We start from the raw sequence: 20,425 nt of genomic DNA, 5'->3' as shown, positions 1-20,425 counted from the left end.
ATCAACGATATGTATGGATGGCCATTCTCTGACTGAAGCACACCACACAGTTCTGACCAATTCCAGCTTGGTGGCTCCGTACTTTGAGAAACACAAGAGTATTTTACGCTCGGACAACCCTGGGAAGCCTGAATCCTGGATTAGGAAGGCCCACATGGAGACTTTCGGCAGTTGGTTGAGAAAACATTTAATGAATGACGATCATGTTGTAGATCAGCTGTACATGTTGGCCAAGACACCATCTTCGACTATAACGACTTTCCAAGGGTACGAGATAAATGGGAATACATTTTACACGATCGCCCAAGATAAAAAGAGCACCAACCAAAACAGTGGTGTCCGCTTTGATGCAGCAACCGAGAATGGGCAAAAGGTCACATATTATGGTTACATAGAGGAGATATGGGAACTTGACTATGGACCCTCCTTTAGGGTCCCTTTGTTCCGGTGCAAATGGTTCAAGCTAACAGGAGGTGGGGTAAAGGTGGACCAGCAATACGGAATGACAATGGTGGATTTCAACAATCTTGGTTACCTTGACGAACCATTCGTCCTAGCGAAAGATGTCGCTCAGGTTTTCTATGTGAAGGACATGAGTAGCAAACCGAGGAAACGGAAAGATAAGAAAACGATCAATACATCATGCGATGATCCAAAGCGCCACATTGTTCTTTCAGGGAAAAGAAACATCGTGGGAGTGGAGGACAAGACAGACATGTCAGAAGATTATAATATGTTTGCTGAAATTCCGCCCTTCAAAGTGAACACCGACCCAAGCATTAAGTTAAATGATGAGGATGCTCCATGGATACGGCAGAATCGTAAGCAAGCAGGGACACAAGGGAAGAAATGATGTGTAATAATTTATTGTACCAAACTTTGTTGAATGGATCATGTGAATTATATTACCCGTGATGTGTTTGGTGTCCATTTTCGAATGATTCAATTGACTCGAGATAGCACTGATGATACATGAAATTTGGAGTGATTCAGTCATACTCCTGCCTAGGCGTATAATATGCATACTCGTAGTCTTCATAGCCGCCGCCGTTGTACTGGTAGTCGTCGCCTTCTAAGTTGCCGCCGTCGTCGTCGCTGCTGTCGTCGCTGTCGTCGGGCGGCGCTCGTGGCTCGAACTGAGGGTAGCGCAGGCGGGGGATATCGCCGGCCGTGATGTAGTCCATGACGCTCTGCAGAGTCCGGTGATACGTCTCCGACGTATCGATAATTTCTTGTGTTCCATGCCACATTATTGATGATATCTACATGTTTTATGCACACTTTATGACATATTCGTGCATTTTCTGGAACTAACCTATTAACAAGATGCCGAAGTGCCAGTTCCTGTTTTCTGCTGTTTTTGGTTTCAGAAATCCTAGTAACGAAATATTCTCGGAATCGGACGAAATCAACGCCCAGGTTCCTATTTTGCCCGGAAGCATCCAGAACACCCGAGAGCCGCCAGAGGGAAGCCCTGGGGGCCCCACACTACACCCTGGCGCGGCCAGAGGGGGGCCGCGCCGCCCTATGGTGTGGTGGCCCCAGGCCCCCTCCGAGGCTGCCCTTCCGCCTATTTAAAGCCTCCGTCGCGAAAACCCTATCACGTTCGACGAAACCAGAGAAAACCTTCCAGAGCCGCCGCCATCGCGAAGCCAAGATCTGGGGGACAGGAGTCTCTGTTCCGGCACGCCGCCGGAACGAGGAAGTGCCGCCGGAAGGCTCCTCCATCGACACCGCTGCCATCTCCACCGCCATCTTCATCACCGCTGCTGCTCCCATGAGGAGGGAGTAGTTCTCCATCGAGGCTCGGGGCTGTACCGGTAGCTATGTGGTTCATCTCTCTCCTATGTACTTCAATACAATAATCTCATGAGCTGCCTTACATGATTGAGATTCATATGATGATGCTTGTAATCTAGATGTCGTTATGCTAGTCAAGTGAATTTTACTTATGTGATCTCCGGAGACTCCTTGTCCCACGTGTGTAAAGGTGACAGTGTGTGCACCGTGTGGGTCTCTTAGGCTATATTTCACAGAATACTTATTCACTGTTATGAATGGCATAGTGAAGTGCTTATTTATATCTCTTTATGATTGCAATGTGTTTTGTATCACAATTTATCTATGTGCTACTCTAGCAATGTTATTAAAGTAGTTTTATTCCTCCTGCACGGTGTAATGGTGACAGTGTGTGCATCCGTGTTAGTACTTGGTTTATGCTATGATTATGATCTCTTGTAGATTATGAAGTTAACTATTGCTATGATGGTATCGATGTGTTCTATTCCTCCTTTCTTAGCATGAAGGTGATAGTGTGCATGCTATGTTAGTACTTGGTTTAGTCTTATTGATCTTTCATGCACTCTAAGGTTATTTAAATATGAACATTGAATTGTGGAGCTTGTTAACTCCGGCATTGAGGGTTCGTGTAATCCTACGCAATGTGTTCATCATCCAACAAGAGTGTAGAGTATGCATTTATCTATTCTGTTATGTGATCAATGTTGAGAGTGTCCACTAGTGAAAGTGTAATCCCTAGGCCTTGTTCCTAAATACTGCTATCGCTGCTTGTTTCTTGTTTTCTTTGCGTTACTACTGCTGCAATACTACCACCATCAACTACACGCCACAAGCTATTTTTACGGCACCGTTGCTCTTGCTCATATATATTCATACCACCTGTATTTCACTATCTCTTCGCCGAACTAGTACACCTATTAGGTGTGTTGGGGACACAAGAGACTTCTTGCTTTGTGGTTGCAGGGTTGCATGAGAGGGATATCTTTGACCTCTTCCTCCCTGAGTTCGATAAACCTTGGGTGATCCACTTAAGGGAAAACTTGCTGCTGTCCTACAAACCTCTGCTCTTGGAGGCCCAACACTGTCTACAGGAAAAGGAGGGGGGCGTAGACATCAAGCTATTTTCTGGCGCCGTTGCCGGGGAGGAAAGGTAAAAGGCACTCATACTCCGGTTTCAGGTAACAGTACTTTTCTGGCGCCATTGTGTTTGTGCTCGAAGCTATTTCCTTTAGATCCTGCAATTGCATCTTTTTGTTTCTTGTTTACACTAGTTAGGCATAATGGAAAACAACAAAAATATGAGAGATCTTTATGAACTTTATCTTGAATTAGGACATGATGTGTTTGAAGAGAGAATTAAAAAACCCATGGAACTTTATATGCATGCTAATGGGAATGTTATTAATATGAACACTTTGAACACTATTGTTGCTAATGCTATGGAAAATTCTAAGCTTGGGGAAGCTGGTTTTGATGAGCATGATCTTTTTAGTCCCCCAAGCATTGAGGAGAAAATTTACTTTGATGATACTTTACCTCCTATTTATGATGATTATAATGATAGTAGTCTTTTGTTGCCACCTGTTATGGAGGATAAATTTGATTATGATTACAATATGCCTCCTATATTTGATGATAGCTACTTTGTTGAATTTGCTCCCACTACAACTAATAAAATTGATTATGCTTATGTGGAGAGTAATAATTTTATGCATGAGACTCATGATAAGAATGCTTTATGTGATAGTTATATTGTTGAGTTTGCTCATGATGCTACTGAAAGTTATTATGAGAGAGGAAAATATGGTTGTAGAAATTTTCATGTTGCTAAAATGCCTCTCTATATGCTGAAATTTTTGAAGCTGCACTTGTTTTATCTTTCTATGCTTGTTGCATTATGCTTCTTGAACTTGTTTATTTACAAGATTCCTATGCATAGGAAGCATGTTAGACTTAAATGTGTTTTGAATTTGCCTCTTGATGCTCTCTTTTGCTTCAAATATTATTTCTTGCGAGTGCATCATTAAAACTGCTGAGCCCATCTTAATGGCTATAAAGAAAGAACTTCTTGGGAGATAACCCATGTGTTATTTTGCTACAGTACTTTGTTTTTATTTTGTGTCTTGGAAGTTGTTTACTACTGTAGCAACCTCTCCTTATCTTAGTTTTGTGTTTTGTTGTGCCAAGTAAAGTCGTTGATAGTAAGGTTCATACTAGATTTGGATTACTGCGCAGAAACAGATTTCTTTGCTGTCACGAATCTGGGCTGTTTTCTCTGTAGGTAACTCAGAAAATTATGCCAATTTACGTGAGTGATCCTCAGATATGTACGCAACTTTCATTCAATTTGAGAATTTTCATTTGAGCAAGTCTGGTGCCTCGATAAAATTCGTCAATACGAACTGTTCTGTTTTGACAGATTCTGCCTTTTATTTCGCATTGCCTCTTTTGCTATGTTGGATGAATTTATTTGATCCATTAATGTCCAGTAGCTTTATGCAATGTACAGAAGTGTTAAGAATGATTGTGTCACCTCTGAACATGTTAATTTTTATTGTCCACTAACCCTCTAATGAGTTGTTCTAAGTTTGGTGTGGAGGAAGTTTTCAAGGATCAAGAGAGGAGTATGATGCAATATGATCAAGGAGAGTGAAAGCTCTAAGCTTGGGGATGCCCCGGTGGTGCACCCCTGCATATTCTAAGAAGACTCAAGCGTCTAAGCTTGGGGATGCCCAAGGCATCCCCTTCTTCATCGACAACATTATCAGGTTCCTCCCCTGAAACTATATTTTTATTCCATCACATCTTATGTGCTTTGCTTGGATCGTCGGTTTGTTTTAGTTTTTGTTTTGTTTGAATAAAATGGATCCTAGCATTCTTTGTGTGGGAGAGAGACACGCTCCGCTGTTGCATATGGACAAGTATGTCCTTAGTTTCTACTCATAGTATTCATGGCGAAGTTTCTTCTTTGTTAAATTGTTATATGGTTGGAATCGGAAAATGATACATGTAGTAATTGCTAAAATGTCTTGGGTAATGTGATACTTGGCAATTGTTGTGCTCATGTTTAAGCTCTTGCATCATATACTTTGCACCTATTAATGAAGAAATAAATAGAGCATGCTAAAATTTGGTTTGCATATTTGGTCTCTCTAAGGTCTAGATAATTTCTAGTATTGAGTTTGAACAACAAGGAAGACGGTGTAGAGTCTTATAATGTTTTCAATATGTCTTTTATGTGAGTTTTGCTGCACCAGTTCATCCTTGTGTTTGTTTCAAATAACCTTGCTAGCCTAAACCTTGTATCGAGAGGGATTACTTCTCATGCATCCAAAATCCTTGAGCCAACCACTATGCCATTTGTGTCCACCATACCTACCTACTACATGGTATTTCTCCGCCATTCCAAAGTAAATTGCTTGAGTGCTACCTTTAAAATTCCATCATTCACCTTTACAATATATAGCTCATGGGACAAATAGCTTAAAAACTATTGTGGTATTGAATATGTACTTATGCACTTTATCTCTTATTAAGTTGCTTGTTGTGCGATAACCATGTTCACTGGGGACGCCATCAACTACTCTTTGTTGAATTTCATGTGAGTTGCTATGCATGTTCGTCTTGTCTGAAGTAAGAGCGATCTACCACCTTATGGTTAGAGCATGCATATTGTTAGAGAAGAACATTGGGCCGCTAACTAAAGCCATGATCCATGGTGGAAGTTTCAGTTTTGGACAATATCCTCAATCTCATATGAGAAAATTAATTGTTGTTACATGCTTATGCATAAAAGAGGAGTCCATTATCTGTTGTCTATGTTGTCCCGGTATGGATGTCTAAGTTGAGAATAATCAATAGCGAGAAATCCAATGCGAGCTTTCTCCTTAGACCTTTGTACAGGCGGCATAGAGGTACCCCATTGTGACACTTGGTTAAAACATGTGCATTGCGACAATCCGGTAGTCCAAGCTAATTAGGACAAGGTGCGGGCACTATTAGTATACTATGCATGAGGCTTGCAACTTGTAAGATATAATTTACATGATACATATGCTTTATTACTACCGTTGACAAAATTGTTTCTTGTTTTCAAAACCAAAGCTCTAGCACAAATATAGCAATCGATGCTTTTCCTCTATGGAGGACCATTCTTTTACTTTTATTGTTGAGTCAGTTCACCTATTTCTCTCCACCTCAAGAAGCAAACACTTGTGTGAACTGTGTATTGATTCCTACATACTTGCATATTGCACTTATTATATTACTCTATGATGACAATATCCATGAGATATACATGTTACAAGTTGAAAGCAACCGCTGAAACTTAATCTTCCTTTGTGTTGCTTCAATGCTTTTACTATGAATCATTGCTTTATGAGTTAACTCTTATGCAAGACTTATTGATGCTTGTCTTGAAGTACTATTCATGAAAAGTCTTTGCTATATGATTCACTTGTTTACTCATGTCATATACATTGTTTTGATCACTGCATTCACTACATATGCTTTACAAATAGTATGATCAAGGTTATGATGGCATGTCACTCCAGAAATTATCTTTGTTATCGTTTTACCTGCTCGGGACGAGCAGAACTAAGCTTGGGGATGCTGATACGTCTCCGACGTATCGATAATTTCTTATGTTCCATGCCACATTATTGATGATATCTACATGTTTTATGCACACTTTATGACATATTCATGCATTTTCTGGAACTAACCTATTAACAAGATGCCGAAGTGCCAGTTCCTGTTTTCTGCTGTTTTTGGTTTCAGAAATCCTAGTAACGAAATATTCTCGGAATCGGACGAAATCAACGCCCAGGTTCCTATTTTGCCCGGAAGCATCCAGAACACCCGAGAGCCGCCAGAGGGAAGCCCTGGGGGCCCCACACTACACCCTGGCGCGGCCAGAGGGGGGGCCGCGCCGCCCTATGGTGTGGTGGCCCCAGGCCCCCTCCGAGGCTGCCCTTCCGCCTATTTAAAGCCTCCGTCGCGAAAACCCTATCACGTTCGACGAAACCAGAGAAAACCTTCCAGAGCCGCCGCCATCGCGAAGCCAAGATCTGGGGGACAGGAGTCTCTGTTCCGGCACGCCGCCGGAACGGGGAAGTGCCCCCGGAAGGCTCCTCCATCGACACCGCTGCCATCTCCACCGCCATCTTCATCACCGCTGCTGCTCCCATGAGGAGGGAGTAGTTCTCCATCGAGGCTCGGGGCTGTACCGGTAGCTATGTGGTTCATCTCTCTCCTATGTACTTCAATACAATAATCTCATGAGCTGCCTTACATGATTGAGATTCATATGATGATGCTTGTAATCTAGATGTCGTTATGCTAGTCAAGTGAATTTTACTTATGTGATCTCCGGAGACTCCTTGTCCCACGTGTGTAAAGGTGACAGTGTGTGCACCGTGTGGGTCTCTTAGGCTATATTTCACAGAATACTTATTCACTGTTATGAATGGCATAGTGAAGTGCTTATTTATATCTCTTTATGATTGCAATGTGTTTTGTATCACAATTTATCTATGTGCTACTCTAGCAATGTTATTAAAGTAGTTTTATTCCTCCTGCACGGTGTAATGGTGACAGTGTGTGCATCCGTGTTAGTACTTGGTTTATGCTATGATTATGATCTCTTGTAGATTATGAAGTTAACTATTGCTATGATGGTATCGATGTGTTCTATTCCTCCTTTCTTAGCATGAAGGTGACAGTGTGCATGCTATGTTAGTACTTGGTTTAGTCTTATTGATCTTTCATGCACTCTAAGGTTATTTAAATATGAACATTGAATTGTGGAGCTTGTTAACTCCGGCATTGAGGGTTCGTGTAATCCTACGCAATGTGTTCATCATCCAACAAGAGTGTAGAGTATGCATTTATCTATTCTGTTATGTGATCAATGTTGAGAGTGTCCACTAGTGAAAGTGTAATCCCTAGGCCTTGTTCCTAAATACTGCTATCGCTGCTTGTTTACTGTTTTACTGCGTTACTACTGCTGCAATACTACCACCATCAACTACACGCCAGCAAGCTATTTTCTGGCACCGTTGCTACTGCTCATATATATTCATACCACCTGTATTTCACTATCTCTTCGCCGAACTAGTACACCTATTAGGTGTGTTGGGGACACAAGAGACTTCTTGCTTTGTGGTTGCAGGGTTGCATGAGAGGGATATCTTTGACCTCTTCCTCCCTGAGTTCGATAAACCTTGGGTGATCCACTTAAGGGAAAACTTGCTGCTGTCCTACAAACCTCTGCTCTTGGAGGCCCAACACTGTCTACAGGAAAAGGAGGGGGGCGTAGACATCAAGCTATTTTCTGGCGCCGTTGCCGGGGAGGAAAGGTAAAAGGCACTCATACTCCGGTTTCAGGTAACAGTACTTTTCTGGCGCCATTGTGTTTGTGCTCGAAGCTATTTCCTTTAGATCCTGCAATTGCATCTTTTTGTTTCTTGTTTACACTAGTTAGGCATAATGGAAAACAACAAAAATATGAGAGATCTTTATGAACTTTATCTTGAATTAGGACATGATGTGTTTGAAGAGAGAATTAAAAAACCCATGGAACTTTATATGCATGCTAATGGGAATGTTATTAATATGAACACTTTGAACACTATTGTTGCTAATGCTATGGAAAATTCTAAGCTTGGGGAAGCTGGTTTTGATGAGCATGATCTTTTTAGTCCCCCAAGCATTGAGGAGAAAATTTACTTTGATGATACTTTACCTCCTATTTATGATGATTATAATGATAGTAGTCTTTTGTTGCCACCTGTTATGGAGGATAAATTTGATTATGATTACAATATGCCTCCTATATTTGATGATAGCTACTTTGTTGAATTTGCTCCCACTACAACTAATAAAATTGATTATGCTTATGTGGAGAGTAATAATTTTATGCATGAGACTCATGATAAGAATGCTTTATGTGATAGTTATATTGTTGAGTTTGCTCATGATGCTACTGAAAGTTATTATGAGAGAGGAAAATATGGTTGTAGAAATTTTCATGTTGCTAAAATGCCTCTCTATATGCTGAAATTTTTGAAGCTGCACTTGTTTTATCTTTCTATGCTTGTTGCATTATGCTTCTTGAACTTGTTTATTTACAAGATTCCTATGCATAGGAAGCATGTTAGACTTAAATGTGTTTTGAATTTGCCTCTTGATGCTCTCTTTTGCTTCAAATATTATTTCTTGCGAGTGCATCATTAAAACTGCTGAGCCCATCTTAATGGCTATAAAGAAAGAACTTCTTGGGAGATAACCCATGTGTTATTTTGCTACAGTACTTTGTTTTTATTTTGTGTCTTGGAAGTTGTTTACTACTGTAGCAACCTCTCCTTATCTTAGTTTTGTGTTTTGTTGTGCCAAGTAAAGTCGTTGATAGTAAGGTTCATACTAGATTTGGATTACTGCGCAGAAACAGATTTGGGAGAATGCTTTATGCTCATATATATTCATACCACCTGTATTTCACTATCTCTTCGCCGAACTAGTACACCTATTAGGTGTGTTGGGGACACAAGAGACTTCTTGCTTTGTGGTGGCAGGGTTGCATGAGAGGGATATCTTTGACCTCTTCCTCCCTGAGTTCGATAAACCTTGGGTGATCCACTTAAGGGAAAACTTGCTGCTGTCCTACAAACCTCTGCTCTTGGAGGCCCAACACTGTCTACAGGAAAAGGAGGGGGGCGTAGACATCATCCGGCCGTACCACCATAGCCGACGGCCGGCCTCGTGGAAGTTCCCAGGAGGCAGACCGTCCTCCTCATACCTGGCGAGCGCCCTCTCACGCCGATTGATGAAGAAGGCGTCCCAAGTATGCTGGTTATCAGGATGCCAGCGGGGATTCATCCGCTGCTCCGGCGTGAGGTCGAGGTAGTAGTGGTTCGTGATGGCCGCCCGGCGCGCAGTACCCTGAGGGACAGGAGGGACCGGCACGCCGCCGGCGCTTAGGCTCCAGCCGGCGGGGACGCGGTAGCCCGGTGGGCAAGGGTAGTTCGAGGCGCAAAGCTCCTCCACCTGCTGGTAGGTTAGAGTGGGTGCGGTGGAAGCCATGAGAGAGTGATGAGAGATTGTAGAGATGTGATAATGCTGGCCAAGCCGGGCTACATATATGTAGTGACAAATGGCGGGAAAAATGGGAGCGGAAAGACAGGAGGCGGGAAGAAAGTGGCGGGAAGAAAGAGGCGGGAAGAAAGTGGCGGGAAGAAAGTGGCAGGAAGAAAGAGGCGGGAAGAAAGAGGCGGGAAGACAGGAAAGAAATCTTCGGAAGACAGAGGCGGCCGGGAAGAACTGGTGGGAAGAGGAACGCGGAAAGATTTTGAAATGAATTAGTTTTATTTTTCTGAATTTTTTGATATATTATTTGTATTTTTAAGATTTTTAAATGAATTATTTTTATTTTTCTGAATTTTTTGATATATTATTTGTATTTTTAAGATTTTTAAATGAATTAGTTTAATTTTTCTAAATTTTTTGATATATTATTAGTATTTTTAACATTTTGAATTGAATTAGTTTTACTTTTCTTAATTTTTTGATATACTATTTGTATTTTTAACATTTTGAATTGAATTAGTTTTATTTTTCTGAATTTTTTGATATATTATTTGTATTTTTAACATTTTGAATTGAATTAGTTTTATTTTTCTGAATTTTTTGATATATTATTTGTACTTTTAACATTTTGAATTGAATTAGTTTTATTTTTCTGTATTTATTGATATATTATATGTATTTTATGATTTTCAAAAAAGAAAAGAATTTTAAAAAAATACCTTTAGTCGCGGTTGGCCTCGCCAACCGCGACTAAAGGTCCTTGCGCGCGGGAAATTAAAAACCCGGCGAAAAATCCTTTGGTCGCGGTTGGCCACACCAACCGCGACTAAAGGGGTCCCCCTATAAATTCGCGCGGCGCGAACGACGGTTCATTCCTTTGATCTTCTCCTCGAAAGCTCCTATCGCGCCCGACGCCGCCGCCCTCCCTCGACGCCGTCAGGCTGCCCAACGACGCCGCCGCCGCCCTCGACGCCTCCCTGCACCGTATGTCCACGCGCGCCCCCGCCTGTCCCTCCGCCGTTTCCCGCACGCCGCCGCCTCTCCTCCGATCCGGCGCCGATGTCGTCGTTCGCGCGCCCGCGAGCGCCGCCGGCCGTTCGTGTGCGCGTCTCGCCGCCGCTGCGTGTCCCAGCGCGCGCGCCGCTCGCCCTTCCCCGTGCAGCGCCGCCGTTTGCGGGCGCCGCCGGCCGTCGTCACAACCTGCACCGCGCGCCGCGCGCGCAAGAAACGATGACAGAGAGATCGAGAGGAGCGCTCCGGCCGGCGGCGCTTCTCTCTATTTTTTTTAATTTTTAGTTAACTTAAAATTTTTAACTTAAAATTTGTAACTAAAAATTGTAACTTAATTTTTTTAGTTTTTTAATTAAACTTAAATTTAAAAAGTTAATTAAACTTAAATTTTTTAAGTTATTTAATTAAACTTAATTTAAGTTATTTAATTAAACTTTAATTAAACTTAAATTTTTTTAGTTGCGCCGCTCGCTATGAGAGAGAGGAGAAGGAGAGAGCGCGGCGCCGTGGCCGCGCGCGCCGGTGCTCGCCTGAGAGAGAAAGAGGAGAGAACACCAGCCACTTAATGAACTTAATTAACTTAATGAACAAAAATTAACATTAAAAATTTGAATTAATTAAAAAAATTGACAACACCGGCCACCGGCCACTTAATTAACAGTTTCTTCTTCCTCCGCCCGAACGACACCCCTGCGCGCTGCTGATCTGAGACGCCGTCGATCGCCGTCTCAAAAAAGAACTAAAATTTGACTTAAAAAAACTAAAAATTGACTAAGAAACCACCGTACGTGCTCGACACGCGGACCCGTCGTGCTCGTCCACTTTTCGTCCCCGTACCGTCGTCCTTCCCCACCGACGCCGCCGCGCGCGCGCCACACAGACAGGGGGAGAGGGAGGCCGGCGGCCGGCCGGGGGCGCGCGCCACACACGCACACATGCAATAGCTAGGGCGGCGCCCGCCGACGCCCCGGCCCCTCCAATCTCTCCCGGCGCACACACGCGCTCTTCCGCGACACCCTCTCCCACCCCTTCCAGCTCGCCCCTCCTTTTGCCACCGCCCTTTCGCCACCGCCACCGCCCCCTTCTTCACTTAATTAATTGGTTTTGACTACATGTTTTCAGGACTGACATATGGCGGACGATAGAGCTGACCCAATTATGGAGAACTATGATCCGGACGCTGAAGGCCATATTTTCGGCATCATAAACGGCGATATTCTATATGTGCCGACCGGACAAGAAGAAGATGATATCTCTTCTTATCTGAACCTTGAGGGTGAAGATGAAGGGCGCCGTCAGCAAGATGATGCCGAAGAAACGTCGATAAACGACGATCTTCAATTAGAAGTAGCGACCACCTCCGGCGCCGAGGTATATATATACATTGAGCTCTGGTGATACAAACTAACTGATTTGAATAAATATGTGTGTACTAACGCGCGCGACTCTCTTTCTTTATTTTAGCCCTCGGCCGGATCGTCGAAACAATCGAGTACGTCGTCAAAGCGTGGCGCAACCAAGACGATGAAACCAGGAGAAACATGCACCATCGAGGTTGTCGAGGAAGCAACCGGCAGGCCACTTGAGCCCCGCAAGAACGCCACCAAGTTTGTCAGCCAATGCGGAGCCATTGTTAGAGACAACGTCTCGATCACCGTCCAGGAGTGGAATCAACCAAAGAAGGCACGTCTTGGTTGCACTTTTGTCGATAAGAGAACAAAAAAAGATTGCTTCAACAAGCTTATGGAACATTTCGTTCTACCTCCGGAATACAACAAATACGATGACGAGGGTAACAAGATTGAGGAAAACAAGGAGAGGAGGAGGCTAGTCAAACAGTTCGCTCTTCATAAGATGTCCGACGCATTCCGGAAATACAAGCAAAATCTAGCCCATGACTTTGTCAAGCAGAACAAGACTCCGGATTTCAAATGACAATATGAGAAACTGCAACATGATTGGCTAGAATTTGTGAAGCAAAAGAAATCAGAGCAGTTCCTTCAAATATCGAAAAAAATAAGGAAAATGCGGCTAAGAAGGAGTACAATCATATTATGGGGCCAGGAGGGTATCGCCTTTGGGAGCCTAGGTGGGAGAAGATGGAGAACGAGCTGAGGGCGCGAGGAATCCGTTCAGGTACGGAGGGATGGGACCCAAGGGCCAAAAGCTGGTGGTACGGGCATGGGGGATCGCTGAACCCGGAGACAGGGGAGTGTGTTTACCAGGGCAAAATAATTAAACGCACCCAAAAGCTTATTGAGGCAATGAGGGATGCTCAAGAGGGGAGGATCAAGTTCAACAGAGAGAACGACGCCCTGACAAAAGCCCTCGGGAATCCTGAACACGGAGGACGTGTACGAGGCATGGGGCACATTCCGTGGAAAGTAGGGTTCCCCCAGAACGATGACCCGTACGGTTACAGAAGCCGTAAGAGAAAGATGGATCGGGAAGCAGATGTTGTGGCTCGGTTGGCATCGGAAATGGATGTGATGAAGAAAACCGTGAGTGTACTAGTAGCCGAAAGAGATGCAGCTCGGGCGCAGCATGAAGATCATCCATTGGATGTCGGAAGCCAGCAGCGGAGAAGCAGCGTGGCTTCCACGGAGGCCCCACCGGCTGGTGCACCGACGATCGAAATTACTGCACCGGAGCCTCTGGTGGTCGAAATTACTGCACCGGAGCCTCCTCGCTACCCCGTGGACGATATAAAGGAGATGAAAGAATGTCATCTGTATTATCCTATCGGGAACATGTCCATGAAGGTAGCCATCGGCAGTGCTTTACCACCTGGAGCACTCCACCACAACAACCCCATTCAAGATGGCTATGCTCGTGTCACGGTGGAGGACATAGTCCAGGGGTTTGAGGACCTGGACATTGACATTGCTACACCTGAAGGGGCGAGAAGACTTGGAGATGTCAAGCGCCAGTTCATTCTATGGAAAAAGAAGTTTATCAAGTTTTCAGGCGAGGCGCCAACAAGTCCACCCCCCTACGGTGGTGGTGGTGGCGGCGGTGGCGGTGGTGGTGGTGGTGCTTCACCTACACCTCCTTCACGTCAGCCGACGCCGCCCCCCAATTCACCTCCGGCGGGTAAGCAGCCGCCGCCCCCTAGTCCGCCCCGGGCGGGTAAGCAGATGCCGCCCCCCAATCCACCTCCGGCGAAGAAGCAGAAGCAGCAGTCCTGGATTATTAACCCGGACCCTTATGTACCTAAGAAAACAAAGGTACCGGAGCCATCACTGAAGCCTCTCCCCACGAGGCCTTGGGAACGTAGTGCCGAGGAAGTCGAGGCGGCCGCGACTGCTGAATATGAGAAATGGAAGGTGGACTGCAAGAAGAAAAGAGAGCCCGAGCCCAAGCCAGTATTTTCTGATGAGCAAAAGAAGTGGGCTAAGTCATTTTTGAACGCACCGTCCCAAGCCGCGAAGAATCTGCCTGACGACTATGCACGTGAACTTCGTAATCAGGCACGCATGTTCAAGGAGAAGAAAGAGGAGGCCGAGAAAGCGGAAATAGAAAGTAAAAAAAAGCGGGAAACGAGTTGCCCAGCTCGGGGAACAAAGTAAACAATCGATTGCCCCGCTTATAGTGACAGCCGCCGGTCCGGATGCCCCCGATATCATAGAAGCTGCGGCAGCACATGGATTGACTGTAACGAGTGCCAGAGAACAAGCGGCCAACTTAGGTATTACTCTTCGTGAACTGTTAGGCCTTGATGAGGTGCCAGTGAAGGAGGTAGTACTTACATATGTGAAGAATGGGCCTCTTGTCGAGCCTGCGCAGGAAGAGGATCTACCTCCACAAATGAAAGGTCTGCTGAAATGGTACAAGGGTTACATAGAAAATAAAAACGCCAAAGATTATATTTATGCGGAAGTTGGATATGAGCATCACTTCAAACATTACTCTGTACAAATTCATCTGAGTGAATTGTTCTAGCTTTTCAATCTGCGCGAGCTCGACAAATCTATCATCAGTTGCTACGTTCTGTAAGTGATTTATTTCTACCCCATCTCGTTCATATTGCCTGCACTATATATATATATGTCCTAACTATATTATTGTGTCCGCTATTATACATGCAGAATGAAGATTAAGGAATGCAGAGTAAGGAACATCCATGATGTTGGGTTCATTGACCCACATATCGTTAATGGATATACGTTACAGCATCACCCCGCCGACGTGGAGGAAGACCTGTGGCGGTTTCTTGATAAGCAGGAACTCAAAAGTGATATTCTATTTCCTTACCATTTTGGGTGAGTGTTTATGTCTTGAGCACATTCTCTTTTGTTTACTCCATGCATGGTATGTGGCCGGCTAATCGATGAGTTATCCATGACGTACTGTGCATGTATCATGTCCGCAGGTTCCACTGGATTCTGCTAGTAATTAAAGTTGACAAATCAGAATGTCTCGTCCACGACTCTCTGAATATGGATAAGGCGCGTTGGGCCGACATGAGACAAATGATTCAAAAGTAATTGTTTTCATTCATTTGCGCTCTATATCGATCGGCCTATTTCGTTCATTTCCTAATTAAGCTTCAAGTAATTAACTAATAACTCTCTTGTTCATTTAATTTTCTTTGCCTCGTAGGGTTTGGAGACGGTTCTCAGATACAAAGGTCGGTGAATTCAAAAAAGAGCTACATTTCATGCGGTCAAAGGCTAAGAATGGTGGCGATATTCAGCCACCGGGAACCAATCTGTGTGGATACTATGTCTGTGAGATGATCCAGAGATACACCTCTGAGCGCGTTCCGAGTGATCTCAATGCTCAGAGGAATAACCTCCGGATGATGCTTAGTCCAGAAGCTCGCTTCCGACCACTTCAAGAGGAACTAGCTGGATGGTTCAGGAGGGAAGTCCTCGATACTAAAGGAGAACACCATTGCGAGGACGTAGAACTATACATGCATTAAATTATGTATGGAAACTTGTTCAAACTTGTATATGGTCATCCGATGATATTGAATATATATTGTATATTCCTCTTGAATTCTTTTTGGTTCTAATTTCAAATTTGTTTGGAATTGTACATTCATATGCATGTATATATGTAGTACCGTAGAATATGTGAAACTCCTTCAAAATTACAATAAAGCACAAAAGAAATAAAACAATACAAATTAAACAGAAAACAGGTTTAGGGGGGCAGGTTTAGGGGGGGGGGCCTAAAACCCTAAACCTGCGGCGGCCTTTAGTCGCGGTTGGCCAGAAGAACCGCGACTAAAGGTCCTCCGCCCCGACGGTCGCCTGGCGCCCACGTGGACGGGCCTTTAGTCGCGGTTCGTAAGCAACCGCGACTAAAGGGGGGGGGGGGGGCCTTTAGTCGCGCTTAATTGGTCGCGATTGCGCAACCGCGACTAATGGCAGTTGCGAACCACGACCAAAGGCCCTTTTTCCACCAGTGACCATATTGGTGCGCCAGTGGTAATTTGATTAACAATCGTCTTTTTAGTTTAAAAAAATAAAAAAATGATAGAAGTTTTAAAAAATAAAATCCTTCGAGATGCTCATGTGTTATGTCATCTAGTTTTAATAAAAATTTAAAAACATGAATTTTGATATATTATACAAAAAGACGTCATGTTTCAGTAAAACGGGATTTCTGGGTGCATAAGACCTCCGATGAAAAACTTTTTTATATCAAAATGTATCTATGAATTTACATCTGATTTCAACGCCCAAAGGCGTTTAGAGAATTTTTAGATTCCTCAAATTCGAAAATGAAAACAGAGTTTTTCAAGGTTTACATTTTAATGAAAAAAATAAAAAATAATCCCCGGCGGACCACCATATCTAGTGCAGAGGCGGTAACATTTGCTATATATGCAAAACCAGCCCGTCGGCCTCTTCTTTTTCCCAGTTTCTCACCTCCTCCTCCTCCTCCTCTTCACCTTTTCCCTCCTCCTTCTCCTCCTTCCTTTTTTCTTCCTCGTCCTCCTCTTTCCCTTCTCCTCCTCCTTCCTTTTTCTTCCTCCTCATCATCTTTCCCTTCTCCTCCTCCATCTCCTCCTCCTCTCAACCCGGCAAGCACCACCTCAACCCGGAAAGCACCTCCTCAACCCGGTGACCTCCCTCAGGCGAGTACGTCCCCAAGTCGGCAACCTCCCTCCGGTGACCAGCTCCTCAACCTCGCTGAAACCTCACTCCGGTGGCCCTCCCATTAACCTATTAACAAGATGCCACATTGCCAGTTCCCTGTTTTCTGTTGTTTTTGTATTTCAAAAAAGTTGTACAGAAAATATTCTCGGAATTGGACGAAACAAAAGCTGAAGATCTTATTTTTCCGTAACGAAGACGAAGTCCGAAGGAGAGACGAAGAGGGGCCACAGGGTAGCCAGACCATGCCTTGGCGCGGCCCAAGCCCTGGCCGCGGTAAGGGGTGGTGTGGGCCACCTGGCCTCCACCGACCTCGCCCTTCCGCCTATTTATTCACGATCTCGAGAAAAACCTAAACACCCGAGCCTCCGTCCACGAAAAGTTATGTTGCCACCGCAATTGTCCTAACAAGTTTCGGGGGTCAGAAGTTCCTGTTCTGGCATACTGTCGGGACGGGGATTGACCCTCGGAGCCATCTCCATCGACTCCACCGCCTCCACTTCGACTCCATGATGGTTCGCGAGTAGTTCCCCCACGGACTACGAGTTCTCGGATGTAGCTAGTTGGTACTCTCTCTCCCATGTACTTCAATACAATGATCTCATGAGCTGCCTTACATGATTGAGATCCATATGATGTAATTGGTGTTGTGTTTGTTGGCATCCGATAAATTGTGGAACTGTGATCAGATTGTTCATCTTATTATCATACTACTATTATTTAAGATCTTGCATGCTCTCTAGTACTTGTAGTTACCCTGATCAAGTAGTTGCCTGTATCACTAAGAGGGAGTATTTATGCTCGATAGTGGGTTCATGCTTCTAGTAATCTGGAAGAGTGACAATAACTTCTAAGATTGTAGATGTGATGTTGCTACTAGGAAGAAAACAACAATGTTTTGTCTAAGGATAATTCTATTGTTTACTTTACACACATTGCTTAATGTGATAATATGTTGCTTGCAACTTAATACTGGAAGGGGTTCGAATGATGACCTGAATCTGGATTATTAGTCATAGACGCAGTTGGATTACGGTTTGTGTATTATGTTGTAATGCCCAATACCAAATGCACTATTATTCATGATCCTTTGTTTGAGTTACTCTTCATGTTATAACATAGTTACTAAGTTCTATTGAATCATATCGATCATGCCTATGTTAGAGTACTTAGATCCCAGTTCACAATGCTTTACATGCTTTATCAAGACTGTGTTGGCTTCATGTCACCTCAAAAATTATTTTGTTATCACTTACCTACTCGAGGACGAGCAGGATTTAAGCTTGGGGATGTTGATACGTCTTAAACGTGTCTATAATTTTTTATGCTCCATGCTTGTTTTACACCAATTCATATGTGTTTTGTTTACACTTCGTTGCACTTTTACATTATTTCCGGCACTAACCTATTAACAAGATGCCACAGTGTTAGTTCCCTGTTTTCCGCTATTTTTGTTTTTCAGAAAAGTTGTATATGAAATAATCTCGGAATTGGACGAAACAAAAGCCGAAGTGACTATTTTACCGAAACGAAGACGAAGTCCGGAGGAGGGACGAAGAGGCGCACCAGGGCGCCCACACCACCCCTAGGCGCAGCCTAGGGCTGGCCCGCGCCTAGGGTAGGTGTGGATCCCATAGGCGCCCCACCGACCTGAATCCTCCGTCTATTTATACATTTTCTCGGGAAAACGCTGGATACCCGAGCCTCCATCCACGAAAAGTTCCATCGCGGTCGCCATTGTCGAACCCATCTCGGGGGGGGGGGGGGGGGGGGGGTTGTGAAGCTCTTCTCGACACCCTGCCGGAGGGGGAAATCATCGCCGGATGCATCTACATCGCCATGCCCGCCTCCGAAGTGATGCGTGAGTAGTTCATCCCTGGTCTATGGGTCTATAGCAGTAGCTAGATGGTTGTCTTCTACACTTTGTGCTTCATGTATCGATCTTGTGAGCTGCCCTACATGATCAAGATCATCTTTATGTAATCCTCCATGTTTGGTTTGCTGGGATCCGATGAATATTATGTACTATGTTAAGATATGATTACATATTCATGTCATATGTTATTTGTTATCTTGCATGCTCTGCGTTGCTAGTAAAATGGCCAAGTGGATACTTGTGACTCCAAGAGGGGGTATTTATGCTCGATAGTAGGTTCATGCCTCTAGTTTGATGGGAGAGTGACTTTATAACTTCTAAGGTTGTAAATATGTTGTTGCTACTAGGGATAACCCAACAATGTTTTATCCACAGGTAATTTTATTGTTTACTTTACACACATTGCTTATGTGATAGTCTGCTGCTTGCAACTTTATACTGTAAGGGGTGCGGACGCTAACCTGAAGGTGGATTATTAGTCATAGACGTAGTTGGATTACGGTCTATGTATTATGTTGTAATGCCCAAAACCAAATTATCATAGTGATCATCTTGTCATGTATCGATCGATATTCTATCAGTTGCCGAACTGTAATTTGTTTACCCAACATGCTATTTCTTTATGGAGAGACACCTCTAGTGACCTGTGGACCCCGGTCCTATTTCCTTTAGTGATAAATTCAACTGCAATCATGTTCTGTTTACTATCTGCAAACATCTCCTCCCGTTCGATACGTCTAATCCTTTGTGTGCAGCAAACAAGTGAGATTGACAACCTCACTGTAAGTTGGGACAAAATACTTTGGTTGTGTTGTGTGCAGATTTCACGTAGCTGCTGACGCCGGTAGTGCGCCCTGCCACTAGTCAGCCAACAACACCTTCAGATGTCACGTCTTTCTCCTACTGGTCGATTAAACATTGGTTTCTTACTGAGGGAAAACTTGCTACTATGCTCATCATACCTTCCACTTGGGGTTCCCCAATAGTGTGAAGTCAGTGTTACGATAAGCACCATAAAACTCCCAATTAAATACTACAGTAAACTTTATCTTATCATAGCATGCATTGTCATGCCCTCATAATTATCAATTGCCCAACTGTAATTTGTTCACCCAACACATGTTATTTGGAGAGTTGCCACTAGTTTGAATAGCTGGGAACCCCGGTCCTTCTATCATCGTCATTGCTCTTAAGTCAACTACACACTAGAATATTTTCCGGTGCCATCTCCTCCGTGTTACTGCTACTGCTGTTGTGTTACTATTGAGATTGCTCTCATATTACTGCTACTTTCACATCACCCATGTTACTAGTGCTTTTCCAGGTGCATCTGAGTTGACAACTCCGTTGTTAAGGCTTATAAGCATTCTTTACCTCCCCGTGTGTCGAATCAATAAATTTGGATTTTACTTCCCTCGAAGACTGTTGCGATCCCCTATACTTGTGGGTCATGATCGGCGCGCCAAAAGGTGCACCAGTGATAATGCGTTACCACCGGACTATTCCCACCGGTGCGCGCTGGTGCACTGGCGGTAGCCGTTTT

The sequence above is a fragment of the Lolium perenne genome, chromosome 6 (genome assembly GCF_019359855.2).
Source record: "Lolium perenne isolate Kyuss_39 chromosome 6, Kyuss_2.0, whole genome shotgun sequence".
NCBI classification, from domain to species: domain Eukaryota; kingdom Viridiplantae; phylum Streptophyta; class Magnoliopsida; order Poales; family Poaceae; genus Lolium; species Lolium perenne.
The sequence above is the reverse complement of the archived record's forward strand: the minus strand, read 5'-3'. Positions refer to the sequence as shown.